At 45.6% G+C, this 23979-nt stretch overlaps 1 long non-coding RNA gene and 1 other non-coding gene across 2 annotated transcripts in view; one reads left to right on the top strand and one right to left on the bottom strand.

Moving 5' to 3' along the window:
• The window catches only part of LOC129135638 (uncharacterized), a 52712-nt gene that overhangs the window by 21449 nt on the left and 7284 nt on the right, over positions 1 to 23979 (bottom strand). Inside the window, exon 2 of the long non-coding RNA XR_008536614.2 lies at positions 6350 to 6470. This is a non-coding gene — a long non-coding RNA (uncharacterized LOC129135638). The remainder of the gene's footprint in view (positions 1 to 6349; positions 6471 to 23979) is intronic.
• On the top strand, positions 16941 to 17044 carry LOC112204305 (small nucleolar RNA U13). The gene has a single exon (XR_002937875.1). It is a non-coding gene; the product is annotated as a small nucleolar RNA U13 (small nucleolar RNA).

Here is a 23979-nt window from a genome sequence, read left to right as displayed (position 1 = left end):
AATGATAACTTTTGTTAAGTACCAACTTCCTGTCAAGCCCAGTGCTAGGAGCTTTGGGTCCGTCACCCTATTTGGATTTCAGAGATCACTGTCACAAAGTGAAAAGCAATAAATTGCCCTGAGAAATGCGGATGATAATGAGGATAGTAATGATCACAACAGCTAACAGATGTTGAGTGTTTACTGTGCACCAGCTACTGTCCTAAGCATTTTGCACGTATCACCTCCTTGAGCTAATGTACTATACATTAAGGTCTCTTAATGTTTCCCCCTCCCTTTCTCAGTTTCCCCCTAATCATCCCAGCTTCCCCTTCCTAAGTTTCCCTCCAGGGCCTCTGAGCCTGTCTTTGGTCTCAGTCCATAAAGTGATTCTGGGAAAGAGAAGAGGTTGGTGGAACTCCCAATAAGCTGAGAACCCCCCAGGGTGGTGTGGGTTGGTGCCTTGGCCCAAACGGAATTGTCCAAGGAGAAGAGCAGGGAAGAGCAGTTCCCCTAGAGAACAGAGAATGGATGCATTAAGGAAGAGGCAACCTCAGGAAGTGATCCATCACCCGTGTCATCTAAAATGGAGGTGGGAAGAATCAGAGGACAGCGACAGACAGAAAGCAGCCCCCTGATGAGTGCCCAGAAAAATGAAACGATGAGCTCTTCACAGTTCTCCCCCCTCTGACTCCCCGGGTTCCACCCACAGACTCAGAGCCCCTCCCAGGAGCCGGGTGGTGAGGTCAGCCTGGCTCAAGGCGAGGACTCCAAGTTGTAAGCCCAATTAGACTCTCTGTTTGCTACTTGACCCTTGCTCTCTTAAGTAGTGTCTACACAACCCCAAATCATCTTATCAGTCGAATCCGAAAATTCAGCCAGTCATTTACCTAGAGGTCTGGGCTCCAAATCTTTGGACCAGTTTGAAAGGATGCTTTTATTGGATTGATTAAATTGACCAGATGGTTTTTTCCTTCGTTTTGGCATGCCCTCAGGTCCATATCTGGTTACAGCATTTGAGCCTGAGGGTAGGGATGAATGAGGAGTGAATATGCATCTTTTAAACACAGGGTTCTGCTTACTGCACTTTGCTTTAATAAATTAGAGTAAGCCCACTAGGTTGCTGTGAACCACATCTATGGAAACAGACTCCTCCCTGTTGATGAGCCTTCTTTAGTAACAACTGCAATTTTTTTTTTTTTTTTTTTGAGAGGTAGTCTCACTCTATCACCCAGGCTGGAGTGCAATAGCCTGATCTTGGCTCACTGCAACCTCCGCCTCCCAGGTTCAAGCGATTCTCCTGCCTCAGCCTCTCAAGTAGCTAGGATTACAGGCATGCACCACCACGCCTGGCTAATTTTTGTATTTTTAGTAGAGACGGGGTTTCACCACATTGGCCAGGCTGGTCTTGAACTCCTGACCTCAGGTGATCCACCCGCCTCAGCCTCCCAAAATGCTGCGATTACAGGCATGAGCCACTGTGCCTGGCCAGTAACAACTACAATTTATAAAGTATTTTACAGTTTATAAGGCCCTTCCACTTATCTATTTCTGCTAAAGCAGAACAATTTCTGAAATATATGCAAGAGGATTGTGGGATGAAACAAGGGGATTTTTCCAAGACTAATAAGGGACTGTTGGTACAAGTTAGAATTGGAACAATATGCCAACTGTAGCAAGCAGCCTCTAAAACAGCCCCCAAATGTCCCCGCCTCCTGGTATTCACACCCTTGTGTAATTATCTCACTTTGAGTGTGGGCTAGGTTTAATGACTCACTTCTGAAGAACAGAATATGGCAGAAGTGATGGTATGTCACTTCCAAGAGTCAATTATAAAAAGTCCATGGCCAGGTAGAGTGGCTCACTCCTATAATCCCAACATTTTGGGAGGCAGAAGTGGGAGGATTACTTGAGTCCAGGAGTTCAAAACCAGGCCAGGGCAATATAATGAGAACCTTATCTCTCCAAAAAAATTAAAAATTAGCTGGGCACGTTGGTACATGACTGTAGTCCCAGCTACTCGGGAGGCTAGGGCGAGAAGATCCCTAGAGCCCAAGAAATCAAGGCTGCAGTGATCACACCCCTGCACTCCAGCCTGGTTGACAGAGTGCGATCTTGTCTCTAAAAATAAGTGTTTTAAAAATTTAGAAGTTAAAAAAAGCACTATTGGCTGGGCAGTGGCTCACACCTATAATTTCAGCACTTTGGGAGACTGAAGTGGGAGGACTGTTTGAGGCCAGGAGTTTGAGACCAGCCTGGTAACATAGCAAGACCCTGGCCCCAAAAAAAGGGCTGTTGTTTCCTTCTGGGGTTCATGCTTGCTCTCTCTAGAGCAAGGCAAGCACCACGTCACGAGGCAGCCCTATGGAGAGGCTCACGTGGCAACACCGTGAGGCTTGCCAACAGCCAGGAGAGTGAGCAGAAAAGCAGACCTACCCACTTTGGGCTGTGAGCCCTTGGCCAACACCGTGACCCCCTGACTGCAGCCCCATGGGGGACCTTGAGCCAGAATCACCAACTCAGCTGCCCCTGGCAACCTGACCCACTTATAAACTGTGAGATAATAAATGTTTGTTGTTTTCAGCTGCTATATTTTGGGTAATTTTTGATGCAGCAATAGATAGCTAATATCCTGATTTTCACATGTATCAACCCCCCAGCTATTAGATCTCTATTAGATCTCCCCACATTCACTTAGATGTTAGCACACACATTCATTCAGTTCAACAGACACACACATGTAGGTATTTCATACACATTAGGATGCTAAACATATCACTCAACGATAAAATGTTATTTAAATGTACACAAAGGTTCTCAGATGGCATCTTACCCCAGGCTCCCGAAAAAGCAGAGCTTGATGTCAACCTCTTTTGGTAGAGAGAGAGTCCCACTGTGTTGCCCAGGCTGGTCCTGAACTCTTGGCTTCAAGCTATCCTCCCTCCTCAGCCTCCCAAAGCACTGGGATTACAGGCCTGAGCCACCATGCCTGGCCTGAAGCAAGTCGTATACCAACTCATTGCTATGATTCATTCCCAGAACCACAGCAGTGAGGTGGGGGAAGGGAAGTGAGGCAGGGAAGACAGAAACAAATACAAAGTTGTGTGTTACCGATGTGGCTACAGGGTCACAAAAAAACACAGCCAGTTGTTTAGTCACACAGGAAGTCTCCAGAAAGACCATACTATGGTCTAAATGCTTGTGTCCCCCCAAAACATATGTGTTGACATCTTAAGCCCCAAGGTGATGGTGTGGAGAGGCCTTCTGGGAGGTGATTAGGTCATGAGGGAGGGGCCCTCATGAATGGGATTCGTGTCCTTATAAGATACCCCAGAGAGCTCATTGGCCCCTTCTGCCATGTGAGAACACAGTGACAGGACAACCATCTGTGAACCAGGAAGCAGGCTGTCACAAACGCTGGATCTGCCAGAACCTCAATCCTGGATTCTGGCCTCCAGAACTGAGAAATACATTTCCATTGTTTATGAGCCACCCAGACTATGGTATTTTGTTATAGCAGCCAAACCAACTCAGACAGTCCACATGCAGCCATGGCACCTTACACAGCCCAGGAGAGCCAGACAAAGTGAGTCATGTATTTCCGGGCTCTTTCCTGTCTCTTGTCCCTTCTTGGTCAAAGTTCACCCCATAGGATGTTAAAATTCCCTACACTTCCCAGTGGTGTTCCCCACCTCCTCCGGGCAGCCACTGGGGAAACCATGTCCTATGGCAAGTGGTCAGGTCGCCCAGCTCGGAGCTGTCGTGGCTATCCCTACAGCAGACATCACGGAGGCTTCACCAAGGTCTGGCCCTCGCTGGGGAGGCTGAGACAGATGGCAGTGTTAGGAGGCAAGGTGACAGAGAAAGCAGCTGGGGTTCTCTGCTGATCAGACAGCCAAGAACCAGAGGGAAGGTGAGACTAAGCAGATCAGGGCAGAATAGAAACTGGATCTGGGGAAGATGTACACATAGATGAAAACCTACTCATTGGGGTGCATGGTTATATTTGAATTGTGCATGGGTATGTATACATTTGATGTTACACGCATTGGCTCAGACTTTCTTATTTGTCCCTGAGCACAGAGCTGAGCCGCCCTGCACGGAGGCTTAGGAGAGGGGTTCTGAAGCTCTCAGCAGCCTTGTCTCGTGGAGCCACCCTTCTCCCTCGGGGGAATGCTACCTTCCTGGAAACTTAATATTGCTAATTCCATTGTCTGATTTCATATCATGATGTCACCAAGAAAACAGGAAAACGGGAGCTGACTCAGGATGCTGATACAACCTGGACCTGAACCACACCTACCATGCTCTGGTGCTGAGATAGCCCTCAGAGTTGCCGCAGATGGAGGCAAGGGGCCAGGCCTCTGTATTCCTGTATCAGCCGGTCACTGTCAAACCATCCCCTGAGAGGGATGTGAGGGAACAGCCTTGGAAGAAACAGTTCCCCATTGCCAAGAGCAAATCCCAGCTCTGAGCCACTTGCAGCCAATATTCCCAGGAGCCTGGGGATGGGTGCATCAAGCCCACAAACAGAATCTGGTGGAATGCCACAGTAGCCACTGCAGTTGGCCACCATCTTGGCTAAACATCCTATGTTAAGAATGACAACTTTGGGCCAGGCGCGGTGGCTCGTGCCTGTAACCCCAGCACTTTGGGAGGCCAAGGTGGGCGGATCACGAGGTCAGGAATTCAAGACCACCCTGGCCAACACAGTGAAACCCCGTCTCTACTAAAAACACACAAAAAAATTAGCTGGGTGTGGTGGCGGGCACCTGTAATCCCAGCTACTTGGGAGGCTGAGGCAGGAGAATCTGTTGAACCTGGGAGGCGGAGGTTGCAGTGAGCCAAGATCGTGCCACTGCACTCCAGCCTGGGCGACAGTGCAAGACTCTGTCTCAAAAAACAACAACAAAAAAGTGACAAATTCATCTAACTCTGGTTTACCTCCAAACTTGAACACGCTGGTTCAGCCTAGACTTTTACCTGAGGGTCAAAAAGTCTTCCAATTAGGCGTCACAGAAGATTCCCTAGAAGTGGTTTGATTGATCACATGAGGTTTCCCTCTGAGCTCAGTTGACTTCCTGATTCACTAGAGCTACAGGGACAGGAGCACAGATAACCCCAATTTCCAAAAACATTTTCTGTTACAAATAATCCAAAATACAGGTTGTACTTCTGTAGCCACTATTCCTGGATTTGGTTGTACCTCCCGGAGCAAAGGGACAAACCCAGCAATTTGCCCCAGGCCAAGAACACTCCGCTCCTCTCGTTTCCCTAAATCTGAAGGCACTAGTAAAATAAAATAAAATAAAACAACCATACTCCTAGGTCAGAAAATCTCACAAAATCCCCCAAATGTGGTCAATCTCCTCTCATCACTCTCCTTCACCTACCTTTTTTTTGTTGTTGTTGTTTTTAAGTAGACAGGGTCTCACTCTGTTGCCCAGGCTGGAATGCAGTGGTGCAATCACAGCTCACTGCATCCTCAACCTACAGAGCTCAACCCATCATCCCACCTCAGCCTCCAGAGTAGCTGGAACTACAGGCATGTACCATTGCACCCAGCGATTTTTTTAATTTTTTGTAGAGACAGGGTCTCACTATATTGCCCAGGCTGGTCTCAAATTCCTGGCCTTAAGTAATTCTCCTGCCTCTGCCTCCCAAAGCACTGGGATTACAGGCATGATCCACCATGCCAGGCCCCCACACCTACCCTTTATCCTTGCTCCTACAGTCCATGCTGGAACAAAGGCTGCAGGACCCTGTCACTGTGCTCATGAAACCCCAAACCTGCACGCTCACCAGGCCTCCAGGAGTCTCCTGCTGCCCTAAATCAGAGCTTCTCGAAGTGCAATCTGAGGGCTTTGGGGTCTGACATGGGAGGAAATAGATTCCCTATCCTGGATTTTTGCAGAGCAGCTGTTTTGGTGTTTGTCTTGCTGTTGGTTGGTAATCTATTTCACATACTGGTCTGTATGTGAAACATAAAATGTTTACTGAAGAAAGGTCAAGAAAATACATTTGAGAACTGTTCCCCTTATTCAATATTCAAGTGATCACCATCCACATCGCATCGCCCTCTGTTTCAGTAACTGGGCTTCCTTTCTATGGGCACAAGCTCATCTCTCTGATACTTGCTAATCACCCATTTTAACCCATTTAGACACTGCAAAGCCTCAGCAGTGTCTAGCCGGATTGCGTGGCTGTTTTTTTCATTGCATTCCTTTTACAGTTGCTTTCTAGCATGGCAAGCAGTATTTGCTCCCCATCAACATTTATGCCATAGTCTTCATTTCAAATAAATATATTTCAGATGTTTAAGTGAAGGAATTTAAAGAAAGCTATTAAGAAAATAATAGAGCAGGCTCACAGTTATAGCAAAAACCATGCAGGTGGTAGAGATGAATGCCATCCTCGGTGGAGGAGTTACTTCCTGCTGGGTGTTCCATCTGCGGTCCATCATCCAAGGACGCACTGTGACAGTTCTCCACCTGTTGTGCATAAGAACCAGAGACTTTAGTTCAACACGTTGGAAGTGAGGACCAGGAATCTGCATTCTTAACAGGTGCCTCTGGTTATTCTGATACTTGATTATCCTCTTCCCAGAATATCAATTCTCCAAGTCCACCAGACCAAGAGCTCCTTAAAAGCAAAGACCATGCCTTCCTCATACTTAGCTGTAGAATTTACACATGGCAGCTGTGTTAGCCTGTTTTCACGCTGCTGATAAAGACATACCCAAGACTGGGTAATTTCTTTTTTTTATTATTATTATACTTTAAGTTCTAGGGTACATGTCCACAAGGTGCAGGTTTGTTACATAGGTATACATGTGCCATGTTAGTGTGCTGCACCCATTAACTCATCATTTACGTTAGGTATATCTCCTAATGCTATCCCTCCCCGCTCCCGCCACCCCACGACAGGCCCTGATGTGTGATGTTCCCCTTCCTGTGTCCAAGTGTTCTCATTGTTCAATTCCCACCTATGAGTGAGAACACGCAGTGTTTGGTTTTTTGTCCCTGCGATAGTTTGCTGAGAATGATGGTTTCCACCTTCATCCATGTCCCTACAAAGGACATGATCTCATCCTTTTTTATGGCTGCATACTATTCCATGGTGTATATATTGCGGCACTGTTCACAATAGCAAAGACTTGGAACCAACCCAAATGTCCATCCATGATAGACTGGATTAAGACTGGGTAATTTCTAAAGAAAAAGAGGTTTAATGGACTCACAGTTCCATGTGGCTGAGGAGGCCTCACAATCACAGCAGAAGGCAAAAGGCAAGTCTTACATGGCAGCAGGCGAGAGAGAATGACAACCAAGCAAAGGGGTTTCCCCTTATAAAGCCATCAGATCTCGTGAGACTTATTCACTACCATGAGAACAATATGGGGGAACTGCCCCCATGATTCAATTGTCTCCCACCGGGTCCCTCCCACAACACTTGGGGATTATGGGAGCCATAATTCATGATGAGATTTGGGTAGGGACACAGCCAAACCATATCAGCAGTCCTCAAATAAATATTTATGAAATACAGTCAGGCATGTAAGACAGAATTTACGTGAATTGCAAATGTGAAGCTGGGAAAGGTCTTTCCAGTTTGCAAACAGAAAGTGAAACTCAAAGAGGTTAAATTCCTTTGGTATGGCCCTTGGCTGGTAAAAGGCAGAGCTGGAACTGAGGCTAAATATCTGAGCTGCAGGCCAGCATTCTTTCCCTTACGGTCCTAGAGCACTGCTTCTTGAGTCAGTGATCCTCCTAGGTTGGAGATGGAGTTGACAGGACCTTAGAAGATCATGGGCACATATTCAGTTAGCTTGGTCCACTCTATTCTATAGCATAATTTTAGCCCTGAATTTTGCATAAGTATAAGGGAGATAAAGTGAGGCCCCCTAGAGAGGTCTGCATGACTGGAGGATAAAGAACAAGCAAATCTACTCTAATGGGTCAGTAGCAAATTCAAAAAAGCATGTACCAGGCACTGAACACACCCTGGAACCAAATGAATGCAATACCTTAGTAACGTAAAGAAGCTGCATCCCTCCCCAGCTTAGAAAACGTGAGAACCTGTGTAGCCATCTTTATCCCCACCGATGTCCTGAGTTATTGCTGTAATTGCAGGGCCTCATAAAACACATCCCCAGGAGACAGCACAGTGCAGTAGTGAACATGTAGGCTCTAGAGCTAGATGCCTGGGTTCAAATCCTGACTCTGATTCTCACTATCTCAATAATCTTAGTCATTTTTTTTTTTTTTTGAGACAGAGTCTTGCTCTGTCACCCAGGCTGAAGTGCAGTGGCGCAATCTCGGCTCACTGCAACCTACGCCTCCCAGGTTCAAGAGATTCTCATGTCTCAGCCTCCTGAGGAGCTAGGATTATAGGCATGCGCCACCATACCCAGCTAATTTTTGTATTTTTAGTAGAGATGGGGTTTTGCTATGTTGGCCAGGCTGGTCTCGAGCTCCCAACCTCAGGTGATCCACCTGCCTTGGCCTCGCAAAGGTTTAGATTACAGGAGTGAGCCACCGCACCAGGCCAATCTTAATCAGTTTACTTAGCATTCTCTTTACCTCCATTCTCTCAAGTGTAAAAGTGGGTAAATAGGAGTTCCTACTTCATAAAGTTGTTCCTACATCAAGGGTCAGAACAGTGCCACCTAACATGCAGTAGGCATTTGGTCAGTGTTAGCAACTATAATCACCAATCAATCAATAATCAGCAATCACGCAACTATGTTAGGCACCATGAGAGATACAGAGCTGCCCTATAGGTACATGCAGTCTGAAGGAGGAGGTGCAAAGTCTACAAAAAATTACTGTAATTTAAGGGGAGACAGTAAGCATCCTAAGGTTGTGCATATAAACAGTTATCACGTAGGAGCATCTACTTTGAGGTAGATAGTCTAGGCATTCCCATTTGACAAGCCAAAGAACTAAGGCATAGTATGGTTACTTTACTTACCAACAATCACACAGATACTGAGTAGCACAGCCAGGCTTTGAAGATGGGCTTCTCTTACTGCAAAGCCTGTCCTCTTAACTGCAGTACAGGATACACATTGCCTGATAACATGCTATATGGTCAGTGCAGCTGTGACAGGTTCTAAATAAACTCCATCAATAGACCAACACTCCTCAGTGGTGACCTCACCAAACCCAATAAATCTCCAATGATGTGCTAAAAATTAGTAATTCAATCAACTACTTAATTAGCTAGCAGATACACTAATGCATTAAGAAGCCCATAATACCTAATTATACCTATTAGTACCAGCCTAATACTAATACCATTAGGCTGAGATTGGCCCAATGCATTCCTTGGTACCTAGAACAATGCCTGGTACATAGTATAGTATGCATTCAATAAATATCTGTTGACTAAACTTACTCCTGGTTTATGCTCATTTTTATGTTCAAATGTCTTTAACATTTTTATTATTAGAGTTAGTATTTTGTGTGTAATTAGGTGCCAGACCTTATAAGGACTACAAGCTTCCTAATATTAACACAACATCTGCCCTTTCCTAATTCTTCCATCAATTGATGAAAAACCAAGGATCAAAAGAAAAGTTTATATCTTGTGCAACTCTACCAGAAGCCTAAGAAAACACCTAGTCCAGGCAAGAACAAGGCAGAGACCCTTGGACGGGGCAGGGGCAGGGGCAGGGCCAGAGAGAAGGCTGATGGACTCTGAAAAGAACAAAACTTCCACAGCAAATAACATTTCAGCAGCCTAATTAAGAAAAGTGGACCGGGAATTAGAGATGGAGCCATCTGCCGAAAGATAAATTAGAACAGGTATGAAACCACTGACCCACTTTTCGTGTGCTATGATCTTTAGTAAACACAGCCACAATGCAACTTATGTTCCTATCAGCTGGTACGCAGGGAGAAGAAACCATAATAACAAACCATGCTCTAAAATATGTTCTGGTCTCTTCTACCTTGCAAGGATGTATCTAGTCTCTGCACAACATGAACAGTCAGAATCCTGGCAGGAAATGGATGACAGTGCAAGCCAGGTAAAAGAGGGGAGACAGCAAGAGATTATTCACAGAGGCGGCAGCAAGACTAGAAGAAACTAACAAGGGATGGTGCTGTACCTCGGGGCTAGCAACATGGACGGTGCCTTACCACTCCAGGATCCAAAGGCACAAGGGATGGTCTTGGTGTCCAGAACCTGGAGATAGTAGCTGTGTGGGGAGGGGCTCCTTAATAGGAGCTGTGACCTTTGGTTCTTGGCCATGGGGTGCAGCAGTACAGCAAGGATAAGCCAGAGGAATAAACACCCTGCCACATTCCTCCTGGTGGTGCCTCCTGTGGGCCAGACCTAACTAGAGGCCAGAGGCCAGGGTGACCCAGAAGCACAAAGCAAGGTGAAAGATGGAGCATGGTTTAGGGTGGGGGCAGGTGTAGATGTGACATGGGTCTTGGTGTTCACGCACCTCCCAGGTATGTTCTCACCTTCTCTGTCCTACTTTCTCCTTATATAAATCACAACAAGGAGAGACCCCATGATCTCTGGCTTCTAGTTGGGTTTAGACAACGGCAAAAATGAGAATGTGATCACGGTGTTGATTTTTCTGTTGTCTCTCTAGCTGCCGGTGCCCCTCCATGGAGAGAGGCTGACTACATAACTGTTTATTCAGGTCCCGGGAACCTCTCCCTACCCTAGTCCCTTCCAAGTATCACACAATGTCTTTTACACGGTGTATTAGTCTGTTTTCATACTGCTATAAAGAACTTCCTGCCTGGTCAACATGGTGAAACCCCATTTCCACTAAAAATACAAAAAATTAGCAGGGAGTAGTGGTGGGCGCCTGTAATCCCAGCTACTTGGGAGGTAGAGGCAGGAGAATCGCTTGAATCCGGGAGGCAGAGGTTGCAGTGAGCTGAGCTGAGATCATGCCACTGCACTCCAGCCCAGGCGACAGAGTGAGACGCCATCACACACACACACACACACACACACACACACACACACACACAAAGGAACTTCCCTGAGTGACATGGTTTGGCTGGGTCCCCACTCAAATCTCATCTTGAATTCCCACGTGTTGTGGGAGGGACTTAGTGGGAAGTAATTGAATCATGGGAATGGGTCTTTCTTATGCTGTTCTCATGATAGTGAATAAGCCTCATGAGATCTGATGGTTTTATAAACAGGAGTTCCCCTCCATAAGCTCTCTCTCTCTCTCTCTCTTTGCCTGCAGCCATCCACGTAAGATACGACTTGCTCCTCGCCTTCTGCCATAATTGTGAGGCCTCCTCAGCCATGTGGAAATGTAAGTTTATTTAACCTCTTTCTTTTGTAAACTGCCCAGTCTTGGGTATGTCTTTATCAGCAGTGTGAAAATGGACTAATACACTGAGACTGGGTAATTTATAAACAAAAGGGGTTGAATTCACTTACTCACAGTTCCACATGGCTGAGGAGGCCTCAGGAAACTTACAAGCATAACGGAAGGGGAAGCAGGCACCTTCTCCTTTAGGCGGCAGGAGGAGAGAGTGAGCAGGGCAAACTGCCCCTTATAAAATCATCAGATCTCGTGAGAACTCACTCACTATCATGAGAACAGCATATGAGAAAGTGCCCCCATGATCCAATCACTTCCCACCAGATTCCTCCCAGAATACGTGGGGATTGCATTTTGGATTACAATTCAAGATGAGATTTGAGTGGGGAAACAGCTAAACCATATCACAAGGTGATACTTTTCTGCAATAATACATTCTGATTTTCATATATCTTCCATTTTCAATGGAAGTTAGTGAGAAGCTAGAATTTATTTACCAGAACTCCATTTTTACATTTTACAAACCCTGTTGGAATACATACTTTCCAGTACCTAAATGATACCTGGGAAGGAGGAGAGTTCACAGTAATACATGTTTATGATATTATACAAATGGGGAAAGATGTGAGCCAGAGAGAGAGCTTCCTTTCTCCAAGAAAGGAACTCTGCCACGGGCTGGCTCCTGACTTAAAGCGTAAGTAAATGTTACCCAGTACAAACGGTAAAAGCAAACTGGTCATCAAGCTTAACTATTCAGTAAATACGGATAGAGGGAAAGTCAATCCAAACAGGGTTGAAATCTTATTGTTCTTTCCCACCTTAAAAAAGAAAATTTCCATGGCTCCCAATTGCACATTGGATGAAACAAAGTCTTAAGCATAAACTCTAAAGTCCTCTGAGATCTGAGTCCAACCTGCTCTTTCTTCTTCCCTTGCTCTCCAAATGAATATCCTAAACCCCAGCTACCTGGACCACTACAGCACTGTTCCCTGTCGGTATCCTGGGCTTTACCTCTCTATGGTCATGTAGTCCCCCTGCCTTAAATTATGCTTTCATCTTTGGCTGTCCAATTCCTACTTGACATCCAAAGACTTGTACAAAAATTTTCACAGCAGCTCAGTTTTTAGTAGTCACAACCTGGAAACAACCCAAATGTTTATCAGTGGATGCATGGATAAATCATGGCACATCCACACGAAGGAATTCTGCTCAGCAACAAGAATACACTTTTGATACGTGCAATAACATGGATGAAATCCAAAATCATGATGAGTGGAAGAAGTCGGATAAAAAAGAGTATAGACTGTATAATTCTGTGACCATACAACTCTAAAAAAATGTCAACTAATTTATGATGGCAGAAAGGAGCTCAGTTGTTGCCTGGAGATATCAGTAGAGAAAAGGATGGACTTCCAAGGGACTCAAAGACTCTTCTGGGGGGAGATGAAAATATATGTTATTCTGATTGTGATGATGATCTCAATGGTGTACACAAATTCCAAAACTGATAAAATCAAACACTTTAAATATGTGTGGTTTATCGTTTACCAATTATACCCCAATAAAGGTGTAAAAAAAATTATAAACAAAGTTAAACCACAAACTGCAAAAACCACTGCAGCGAACCAATAAAGGGGTATTATCTACAAGGTAATGAGGGCCCCAACAAATCAATTAAAAATACAGATGAAGCAATGGAAAATGGGTATAGAGCACATGCTCAAAAAAAACTGTTCTGTCTCAACAAAATGTAAAAATTCACCTTATTTACCGACGGCTTTGAAGGAACAGCAATATCTGTAAGGATCACCGGTGAGAATGTGGTCCTTCAGGTGGGAAGAGCACCCCTCACAGAGCATCCTAACCACACCTCCATCATCCTAATCACACCTCCATCATCCTAACCAGACCCCCAGCATCCTAACCAGACCCCCATCATCCTAACCACACCCCACATCCTAACCACACCTCCATCATCCTAATCACACCCCACATCCTAACCACACCTCCATCATCCTAATCACACCTCCATCATCCTAATCATACACCCAGCATCCTAACCACACCCTCAGCATTCTAATCACACCCCCAGCATCCTAACCACACCCCCAGCATCCTAATCACTTGCCCAGCATCCTGGCCACACCCCCAACCCTTCTAACTCATCCCTCCAAGCTCACCATCCTAGGTGCTACCTGGCCTGTCAGATCATCAAATTCCATATGTGAAACAGAAGTCCCACCCCACATGTACATATGTCCTTGAACTGTATTTTTTCAGTCCAGTCGTTTACCAACTTTCCATTTTGTTGAGTTGTTTTTTTTGTTTGTTGGTTTTTTGGGTTTTTTCTTTTTCTTTTTTTCTTTTTTTTGACAGGGTCTTGCTCTGTCATCCAGACTGGAGTGCAGTGGTGCAATCATGGCTCACTGCAGCTTCCAACTCCTGTGCTCAAGTGATCCTCCAGCCTCAGCCTCCCAAGTAGCTGGAACTACAGGAGTGCACACCAGGCCCAGCTAATTTTTAAATTTTTTGTAGAGGCAGGGTCTTGCTCTGTTGCCCAGTCTCATCTGGAACTCCTAGGCTCAAATGATCCACCTGCCTCAGCCTCCCAAAGTGCTGGGATTACAAGCATCGGCCACTGTACCCGGCTTCATTTACAGTTCCATTACTCAAACCCAATGCAGAGAAGGGATTATTATAACCCTCAGGCCAGGATAGAGCTCCACCGAGGTTTGGACCACAGTGTGCATTGCTATGGTGAAGGCATACCTATCCTCCCCGCTGTGGAAACACAAACTCCTTGAGGCCACAAGGGCATCTGTTCCTGCCTAGCCCCTCCAAACGGAGCACATGACTTCCTGCCCTGCATCCAGAATCATATCTTGAGTTTTATTACGGCACTTTGCAAAACACTTCCAAATACTTTTTTTTTTTTTCCTTTTTTTTTACTTTGTTGTTGCTGCTTTCTTTTCTTTTTGAGATAGGGTCTCCCTCTGTCACCCAGGCTGGAGTGCAGTGGTGCGATCATAACTCACTGCAGCCTAGAACGCCTAGGCTCAAGCGATTCTCCTGCCTCAGCCTCCCAAGTAGCTGGGACTACATGTGAGCACCACTACACCCAGCTAATTTGTTTTATTAGTATTATTATTGCTGTTGTTGTTGTAGAAATAGGGTCTTGCTAGTTTGCCCAGGCTGGCCTCGAACTCCTGGCCTCAAGTAATCCTTCCGCCTCCGCCTTCCAAAGTAGAGGGATTACAAGTTTGAGCCAACCCTCTGGCTCGAACATTTTTCTTATTCAAGTTTCACAAGAACCCGGATCTGGTATCACAGTTAATGTTATTATCACCCGTATTTCGAATTTGATGACTGCAAAGACTTGCAGTTGAGTGACTGTCCCCGAGGTTGTCCGGTTCATCGGGAAGGGGACCTGAGCCTCCCGCCTCCTGCCCCCATGTGCATCGTTTTCGCCAGAGCCCCGACCACTTTTGGAAACCAGAGCTGCAGGCGAGTGCCGCTTTGTGGAGGGAGCTGAGGCGAGGCGAGGCGAGGCGAGGCGAGGCGTGCCGGGGTGGGCGCGGCCGGATGCAGAGCTGCAGGGTTCCTTCTCCCTCTTCCGTCCCCCTCTGCCTGGCGGTTCCACTCCGCCTGCCCGCAGCGGACTGAAACTGACAGGCTCTCGGGAGAACTGGAGCAGAGGCGGGAGGGGGCGGGGACAGGAGGCAGAGCCCGCGTGGAAAAATCCCAGGTGGCCGTGGAAGGAATAAGGGGGGAAACAGGAACATCTATAGGAAAAGAGACATTATGTGCACATTTTGTGTCTCCTCGGCTCTCCACGTTTTCTCCCTTTAAGCCTTTATTAAAGGGAAAAAAATGAACAGATAAATAGTTCGTTTATTAATTATTAACAAACAAGTGGCACTAATGAATAGCATCATTAAAGGGCATTTTGTGAATATTAATGTGTAGTTATATTCTAAATAAGGTCAGCCAAGGTCTTTCCCATTCTTGTTCAAAAGTCATCTATGTTAATTACACCCCGCCCCTAGCCCCACAATCACAACCCCGATTCGGCATTTCCTGTAGTCCTTATCACATAGGACACTATTAACACATGATTTTGACATTTATTTTCATTGTCTGTCTCTGTGCACTAGAGCACACGTTTTATAAAGACACAGATTTTTGTGTTTTGCACACTGATGTGAACGAGTACCTGATGATGCCGTAGGTGGGCAATAATTATTTGTGGAAAAAATAAAATAGACCGGGTGCGGTGGCTCATGCCTGTAATTCCAGCACTTTGGGAGGCCGAAGCAGGTGGATCACCTGAGGTCAGGAGTTCAAGACCAGCCTGGACAACGAGGTGAAACCCTGTCTCTACTAAAAATACAAAAAATTAGCCGGGTGTTGTGGTGTGCTACTCAGGAGGCTGAGGCAGGAGAATTACGTGAATCTGGAAGGTGGAGGTGGCAGTGAGCCGAGATCGCGCCACTGCATTCCAGCCTGGGCGACAGAGCGAGACTCTGTCTCAAAAAAAAAAAAAAAAAAAAAAAAAAAAAAAAAAAGAAAGAAAGAAAGAAAAGAAAAGAAAAAGAAAAAATAAAATAATACTATAAGTGAGAGTGAGAGGGGTTCCCTCCATATGCCACCACCCACGTCCGGTATTCTTCCTTTCTATCATCAAGGGCTTGCGAGAGAGGCGAAGGGAACCTCGCCTCAGCCATGAGCTATGTCCTTCCCTCTGAGCAGGCTCTGAAAGTCTCCACTGCAGAGTTCCTGGCTGCTACCCCCTGGCTCTCTGATGCCTTGGGCAGCATCCTCCCATGCAGGTACATAGTCAGTTTCACAGTGGAAACAGCCCAGTACTCTTATTTCACAGGACTTGGTGAGACAGAGTGGCCTTCCCAAGGGTACACAGTGAGCTCCTGAGTTCCTCTCTCCCTCTCTACCAGTGCACAGACACTTTGTCGGTCGGTGGCCAATGGCCTGGCCCTTGGCAAATGCTGGAAGGTGGAAGCTGTATTGAGGCCTGGCAGCCTCCGCTGTCTGTGTTCTCTTCTCCTCTCACCCCAGTGCTGGTCTTTCCTCTTTGAGCCTTCCCAGAGCCATGATGTACTCAGTGATTCATCAGTGATTGCATTTGTCCAAGCAGACAAAACCCTTATTTGACTCCAGACTCCAGGGGAGGAGGCACTGGCATAGAATTGCAGTCATCAGGGAGCTAAGTAGAAAGATATTTTGCAGAGGAGGGTCATCTCATCCAAACTCTAATACGTGCTTTTTCTAAAGAGCTTTCAACTTTTTAAACCCACAGGACAGAGCAGAGTCCAAAGCCAGCGAGAGGAAACGACTGGCCCAGGATCTCTCTGGGAGTCAAGGCTGTAGGAATCCAGGTATTCTGATTCCCACTTCTCCATCTACAGATTTTCTCTTCCCTCCATTATCAATATATCTTGAGCAGAGAAGAGCCGCATAAACAAGGAAAATTTCCGGCAGGTTTCCCCTGGATCTTTCTAGCTCGAAGTAAGCCTGACATATGGATGCTTATTCTCACTCCTACCTCGAACCTCATCATCAGAGGCTGCCAGAGTGAACTTACAGCAAGAGATAAAAAAAAAAAAAAACAAAAAAACCAGTCCTTAAAACAGGCCAGATCCTTTTGTGGTTCATAAGCATGATGATTGGGTTTTCAGGCGATTGTGTGAGATGTGTCTCATTCAAACCTTGTTACGATGTCTGCCCATTACCCATCTGATGGGAAGAAAAAGAAAAAAGGCCAGGGACAGCAGCTCACGCCTGTAATCCCAGCATCTTGGGAGGGTGTGGCAGGAGGATCAGTTGAACCCAGGAGTTTGAGACCAGCCTGGGCAATATAGCGAGACCCCATCTTAAAAAAAAAAAATTAGCCTGGTGTGGCGCACACACCTGTAGGTGGGAGGATCACTTGAGCCTGGGAGGTTGAGAGTATAGTGAATTATATTTGTGCCACTGAACTGCAGCCTGGGCAACAAAGCTAGACCCTGTCTCAGAAAAAACAAACAAACAAACAAACAAAACAGGCCACAATGATTTCTATGTGTTGAGCATCTAATATGTGCCAAGCACTTCCAAGTATCCATCCTCTGGCATAATCTAGACAACAATCCTGCAACATCGGCTCAGAGACCACAAAGCCAGGAAGGATCAAAGCTGGCATTTACACTGAGCACTGCGTGACACCAGAGCCCACGTTTTTTGCTCCTTAAAATCTTAGCTGCAGTGGGCAATGTCAAAATGGAGAAAAAGGCCTTCAGGGAGATGACCCTCTTGTTCCTCAGAGGCTGCCAACTCCACAGGAGTCCCTTCCATCCCACATTTCTGGGTTAGGTTTTCCACAGCTTCTGTTGCCATGGCATTAGGGGCTCTTATCACCATTTGAAAGCCCAGAAGAGGAAAATAAGAGGTTCAGCTCTTTGATTCAAGAGCTGACCAGTTCAGTGGCTGAACATGGTGGCTCACACCTATAATCCCAGCGCTTTGGGAGGCCAAGGCAGGCAGATCACCTGGGGTCAGGAGTTCAAGACCAGCCTGGACAACATGGTGAAACCTTGTCTCTACTAAAAATACAAAAATTAGCCAGGCGAGGTGGTGGCCACCTATAATCCCAGCTATTGGGGAGGATGAGGCAGGAGAATAGCTTGAACCTGGGAGGCGGAGGTTGCAGTGAGCCGAGAGCCGAGACCACGCCACTGAATTCCAGCCTGGGTAACAGAGGGAAACTCTGTCTCAAAAAAAAAAAAAAAAAAAAGAGCTGACCCTGACCAGTTCTTTTAAAAGATCAACTCAATCTGGTCTTTGAATGAGGATTAGAAATTAGAGACAGATGATGGCATTTGCAGGCCTCGAAGTTATTCAGCTTCTTGCTCTAAGAAGTTCTGTTTACTTTTCAGACATGATCTCATTCTCCTCCCCAGGATCATAGTGGGAGAGCAGAGAGGGGATAGGGACAGTTCTCTGTAGGGTCAGACAAGGAGTGAGGCTGATGCCTCCACCCCTGTGGCAGAACCTGCTCCCTCTCTTCTCTTCTCCTGCCTGGCATGAAAGCTAAGGCTATCACACCACTGGCACTGTTACAGGTAAGTTGGAATTTACATGAGAGCCATGGTTTGCCCCATCAAGTTTAAAAGATCAAGAAACAGGGTTAGGTGTGGTAGCTCATGCCTGTAATCCCAACACTTTGGGAGGCAGAGGTAGGTAGATCACTTGAGGTTAGGAGTTCAAAACTAGCCTGGCCAACATGATGAAACCCCGTCTCTACTAAAAATACAAAAAAATTAGCCAAGTGTAGTGGCAGGCACCTGTAGTCCCAGCTACTTGGGAGATTGAGGTAAGAGAATCGCTTGAACCCAGGAGGCAGAGGTTGCAGTGAACTGGAATCTTTCCACTGCATTCTAGGTGAGGCAACAGAGTAAGACCTTGTCTAAAAAAATAAAGAAAGAAACAAATAAGCCCCCAGGTCTCTAGACTATTAGAGCTGAGAAGGACATCCCTGTTCTAAATTTATCCTCCTACCCAACACCCACCTGGCATCTTCCACAGGGGCAAACAGGAGCCCACAGAGATGAAGCGAATGTAAGGGAAGGAGTTTCTGTTCAAAACAGCCTCTAGGTATCATGTCCCCCTTTCCTGCTCCAGTGAGGAACATTTTCCATGCCCCTTATAAGATGCTCAGCGTATGCTTTGTTTCATCATTCTCTCATTTGATTTTCTCCATACTGTGGTCTGTGTCCCTCCAAAACTTCTGTTGAAATCGTAACCCCCACGGTGATGGCATTAGTAGGTGGGGTCTTTGGGAGGTGATTAGGTCACGAGGGTGGAGTCTTCAGAGTGGGATTAGTGTCCTTATAAAGGAAACTACAGAGAGCTCATTCACCCCTTTTGCCAGTAGGGATACAGCAAGAAGAAGTTGCCATCCATGAGCCAGAAAATGGGCCCTCACCAGACACCAAATCTATCTTGAGCTTGGACTTCACAGCCTCCAGAACTGTGAGAAATAAATTTCTGCTGTTCTTCAGCTAAGCTGCTTATGGTCTGTTCGTCAGTTTCCCCATCTGTCACATCTCCATTGGTTACAGCCGCCCAAATGGACTAAGACCCTGTGTGACGCTGCTTGCTCTTAGCACAATGATACAGTGAAAAGAAAACGCCCTTTGGAATCAGACAGACTTGGGTTTAAAGCTCAGCTCTCCTTGCATTGAATAGCTGTGTGATTTTAGCAAGTTATTTAATATTTCCTCAAACTCAGGGCTGAGAACAGTCTGGACAGGCCCATTTTAAATCCAACACTCTCTGGTTCTCTGTCCTAGATTACTTAAAATAAGGTACTGGAGGACTCCAACTCTTTGCTTTGTGTGTTGATATTCTAGTACTTGTATTTCAAATGTTTTTAACATTCAGCTTTGAATTCCATGTCTCAAATTTACCACGTTTTTATACTGAGAAACTATGGTTTACATCACATTGACCAGTTCTCAATACAGAGGGATCTGTTGGGAGTTCTGAAACAGAGACACGTACCAATTTCCAACTTGGCCAGACCACTCAAAGATGAAAGGAGAAGAGACAGAGCTCTTGCTTACGGAGCACGCTTTTTAGTAATCAGCTTCCCATTTTGTAGGTAAGGCCAAGGATGTCAAACGGTGTTTGTTTAGGCATCTGTGAATTAGCACTCCCAGCTCTTAGCCCAAACTGCAGAGGAAAATTCATTTGAAATTTCCAGTAGTCCCAGCCTTTGGCAGCATATAAATTAAAAAGAAAGAAATGGCCTGGGGGTGCAATTCTAGAACATCCTAGCACAATCAGTACACTCAAAAATTGAGCACATTAGACACTATTTATTTATTTATTTATTTATTTTCTTATTATTTTTTGAAACAGAGTCTTGCTCTGTCGCCCAGGCTGGAGGGAGGGGCACGATCTCAGCTCACTGCAACCTCTGCCTCCCAGGTTCAAGTGATTCTCCTGCCTTAGCCTCCTGAGTAGCTGGGATTACAGGCATGTGCCACAACGCCCAGCTAATTTTTGTATTTTAAGTAGAGATGGGGTCCACCATGTTGGCCAGGCTGGTTTCAAACCCCTGACATCAGGTGATCCATCCACCTCAGCCGCCCAAAGTGCTGGGATTACAGGCATAAGCCACCGCGCCCAGCCTAGACACTATTTAATAAGAATTCATCCAATACTTTATTCATATGTTTAGACTAAACGCTCTACTTACCTGTTGTCAGAATCACTCTGAAACTGGTAGGGCTTGGAGAGCTAAGTAACATTCTAATAATTCAGGAGCTGTAAGTTTTCACACTTAAATCCTTTGGTGCCCAACAGGCCTGAGTTAAAATCCCTGAGCAGGCCGGGCGTGGTAGTTTCATCGTTAAAAGTAACTTTGTTCTTGTTTATATCATGGACTTCCCCAACCCTGAAGGAGAAGGAAAGTATCTGTCCCACAAAAACTTGCACGTGGGAAGTGCTTCGCATTATTTCTGGGCTGTATGTTATTATTGGATCTATTTTAAATATGGAATTAATCTCCTTATAGCCTCTTTTGTTCCTCAGTTTCCCCATCTGTCATTTATTTTCTAGTTTCTATCTAGTTGTGTATCAATCACCTATCTACAGGTGTGAGGAATCAAGCAGTCTCTAAACATGGCTTCCTCCATTGTCTGTCACTCGTGTGAAGCAGGGAATACCCCAGAGTCAAGAGGAGGAAATTATTGTTCCAGCTGAGAGGTCATAAGTTAAAGAGCCTTGCATAGAACGGTAAACATGATATCCTCTCAAAATGCTCCTTGCAGGAAGACTAATAAATGTCGCCCCAAGGAACCCTTTATACACAGGATCTTGGGCTTCAAAACTGGATTCCAAGGAGTTTTGAGTCCTTCTATTAAGTTGGCGCAAACAATAATTGCTTTTAATGGCAAAAACCACAATTACTTTTTGCACCAACCTAATACTTGCCAAAGATCTCCTTCCCCGGTAGGACCTTTGTTCAACGGCACTACAGGACATCCTTCCTACCAAAGCAAAGAAAACAACACAAATCAAGCAATTAAGTTATAAAATGAGGCTTGGCACCTAGAGGAAATAGAACAATGATTAAGAAGGAATCCGAACACCTAATAGAATCCACAAACTGGCAGACTATGTCCTCAACCTACTGCCACCGAATGTCGTCTGACACAAGTGGCTAAGAATGGCAGGAGTGAGTTTTCAAAATGCTGTTGGTTGAAGAAGCACCATAGATTATTTTGGGGTACTACTTGTGGGGTTCAATAGCAGGTCAAATTTGCTTTGTATCTCTGACAAATGACCTAGACCCATCTCCTGACAAGCAACTGAGTCTATCAGAATGCTTTTAGCTGCAAGTAACAGAAACCCCTGTTCAATCAATAAAGAACTTTATTATCTCACATAACAGGAAGGCCAGTAGAAATGCAGGTTTTCAGAATTGATTGATTTGGTGGCTTGGCAGTGTCACCAAGGACTCGGGTTCTTTTCATCTCTCTTCCCTGTCATCCTCAGAGTTGGCTTTAATAATAGAATGGCAGGAATAATTCTTAGCATCTCATCCAGACCCTTCATCATCCTTTAGAGGCAAGAAAGCCTTTTCCTGAGACCTTGCAGTACTAACCACCAGCCAAGGGGAAATATACCCTTTCCCCAGTCAAAACCACTCTGGAGCTGAGGGTGAGGTCAGCTCTCCACAGGCAGATGGTTACATAGGGAATGGAGGATACATGAACAAGATTGGGGTAGTGTTAAAAAAAAAAAGAGGGGGGAAATAGAGTGATCATTGCACAAACCATGCTAGGACACAACGGAATGACTACTGAGCGATTAAAAGCCTGTAGGAGCATATAGGCAAGAATTGCATTGTCCTCAGACTGAGTAATGATATGGCTTACCCTCCTTTCGAGGCAACACAAGGCAGTCTGTCTTAAGAATGCTAAAGGAAAGTCAAATCATCCCAAAGATGTGACAGCAATGAGTGGAAGTGACATGAAGGGAGCTGGGGGATGGGTGGAAGCACATGACAATTACTCATACAGACCCACAGGCTTTCTGCAAGGTCCTGAGCTCTCTCCCTGCCCATGTGGAATGGCGAGGAGGGGATGTGTCACTGGCTGTTTCCAGCAACACTGTGACTGCCTGATAAACCAATGGTGTCAGTGTGAGTGTCTCTGGCTTATTAAGTTAATGGAGGAAGTAAACTTTTTTTCTGAATATGGAATGGACCAAAGCCAATCACAGACAGTAGCCAACTCAAAGTAGGATGACAAGTTTCCCTTGGAAGTGGCCTGACATCACTATCTGCAGACTCCGTGATGGGCATGATTTGACATTTTTCTAGCCCACAGTGATTAAAAGACAGAAATGCATATTCCTTCCCATCAAAGACTTTGTAGGAACGATTATTATTAATTATTATGGCTTACTTTACAGTTAACAAAACAACTTCCCATACATGATCCTATTAATTTCATATAACTTAGGTATTTGTTGTTATCCTCCTTTGTAGTTGAGGAAACTGACACTCAAGGAAGTTAAATAACACACTCAAGATTACACAGTTGGTGAATAACTCAACCTATACCCAGAATGGCCTTTCATAGAGGTAGAACATCAATTTGTCTTTCTTGCACAATGTGTGGCATCTCTGAGGTCCTGAAGGGTTGTAGAGGCTATCTTCCACCTTGATCTGAAATTGAGCTTGACTTTCCTACTAGGAGGAACATCCCATTGAGCTAAGGCACCACGTCTCCAAATGAGTCCTACCGAAAGGTCCACATACTGCCTGGAAAATGGAAAAGAAACTGGAATCCTATTCTCTGCCAATTATACTTTAGTGGGCTGCCATGCCTTCCCTTCAATCCAGAGCTATGTAGCCAGCTCTCACATGGAAATCAGAGGGCCAGGGGTCCATGGAAAGAAACAGTTACTTAGACGTAAGGGAATGAGATCAGTTATGAGGAGTAGAAAGAGATGCTACAGGATTTTATCCTCCTTCTTGTAGGAGTGACGCAGGCTGCTTGAAAAGGAAAAGGGAGCCTTAAAACCCAAAGGATACACAAAAGGGAAATGATTCCAAGCCTGGAGGAAAACCCACAGGAATCTGAATTACACCCCTGGGTGCTGAGCCTTCCTTAAGGCCCCGAGTTTCAATCATCAGCGCAGCTTGCCAAGGACATTGAATCAAACATTCAGAACTTCCCAGTCTAAACAGCGGCAGGCAGAGGTCCCAGCTTTGTCTCCAAGGGGACCCTCTGGGCGCTGTCTTCGGTACTGAAGCAGCACAGCCTGATGCCTGGAACACGCAGAGGCATCAAGGACCTTTCCAGGCTGCTCCATGCTCTGCCTCTGATTTAGCTTCAAGGTCATAGCAATCCCTAAGCCTGGAATTCAGCTGCTTAAAAGGCAGAATTGGGACAAAGTGCCTAAATCTCTACCTCTAGCTTTACTCCCACCACTGACACCAGCTTCTTGAAGGCGTAGAAAAATTTTTGAAGCTTCAAGAACTCTACCAGCCAAACTGCCAGGTCAGATAATTTGCCAATAACATTCCCAAAATCCACTTTTCTAGTCCCATTTTCCCTCTCAGTGGATCTTCCTTTCCCCATCTCAAATGCTGCTCTCTTACACTGGGCCTCTTCCACATC

Source organism: Pan troglodytes, chromosome 7 (assembly GCF_028858775.2).
Source record: "Pan troglodytes isolate AG18354 chromosome 7, NHGRI_mPanTro3-v2.0_pri, whole genome shotgun sequence".
Taxonomy (NCBI): Eukaryota; Metazoa; Chordata; class Mammalia; order Primates; family Hominidae; genus Pan; species Pan troglodytes.
Note: the sequence above shows the minus strand (reverse complement) of the source record. Positions and strands in the feature narration are given on the sequence as shown.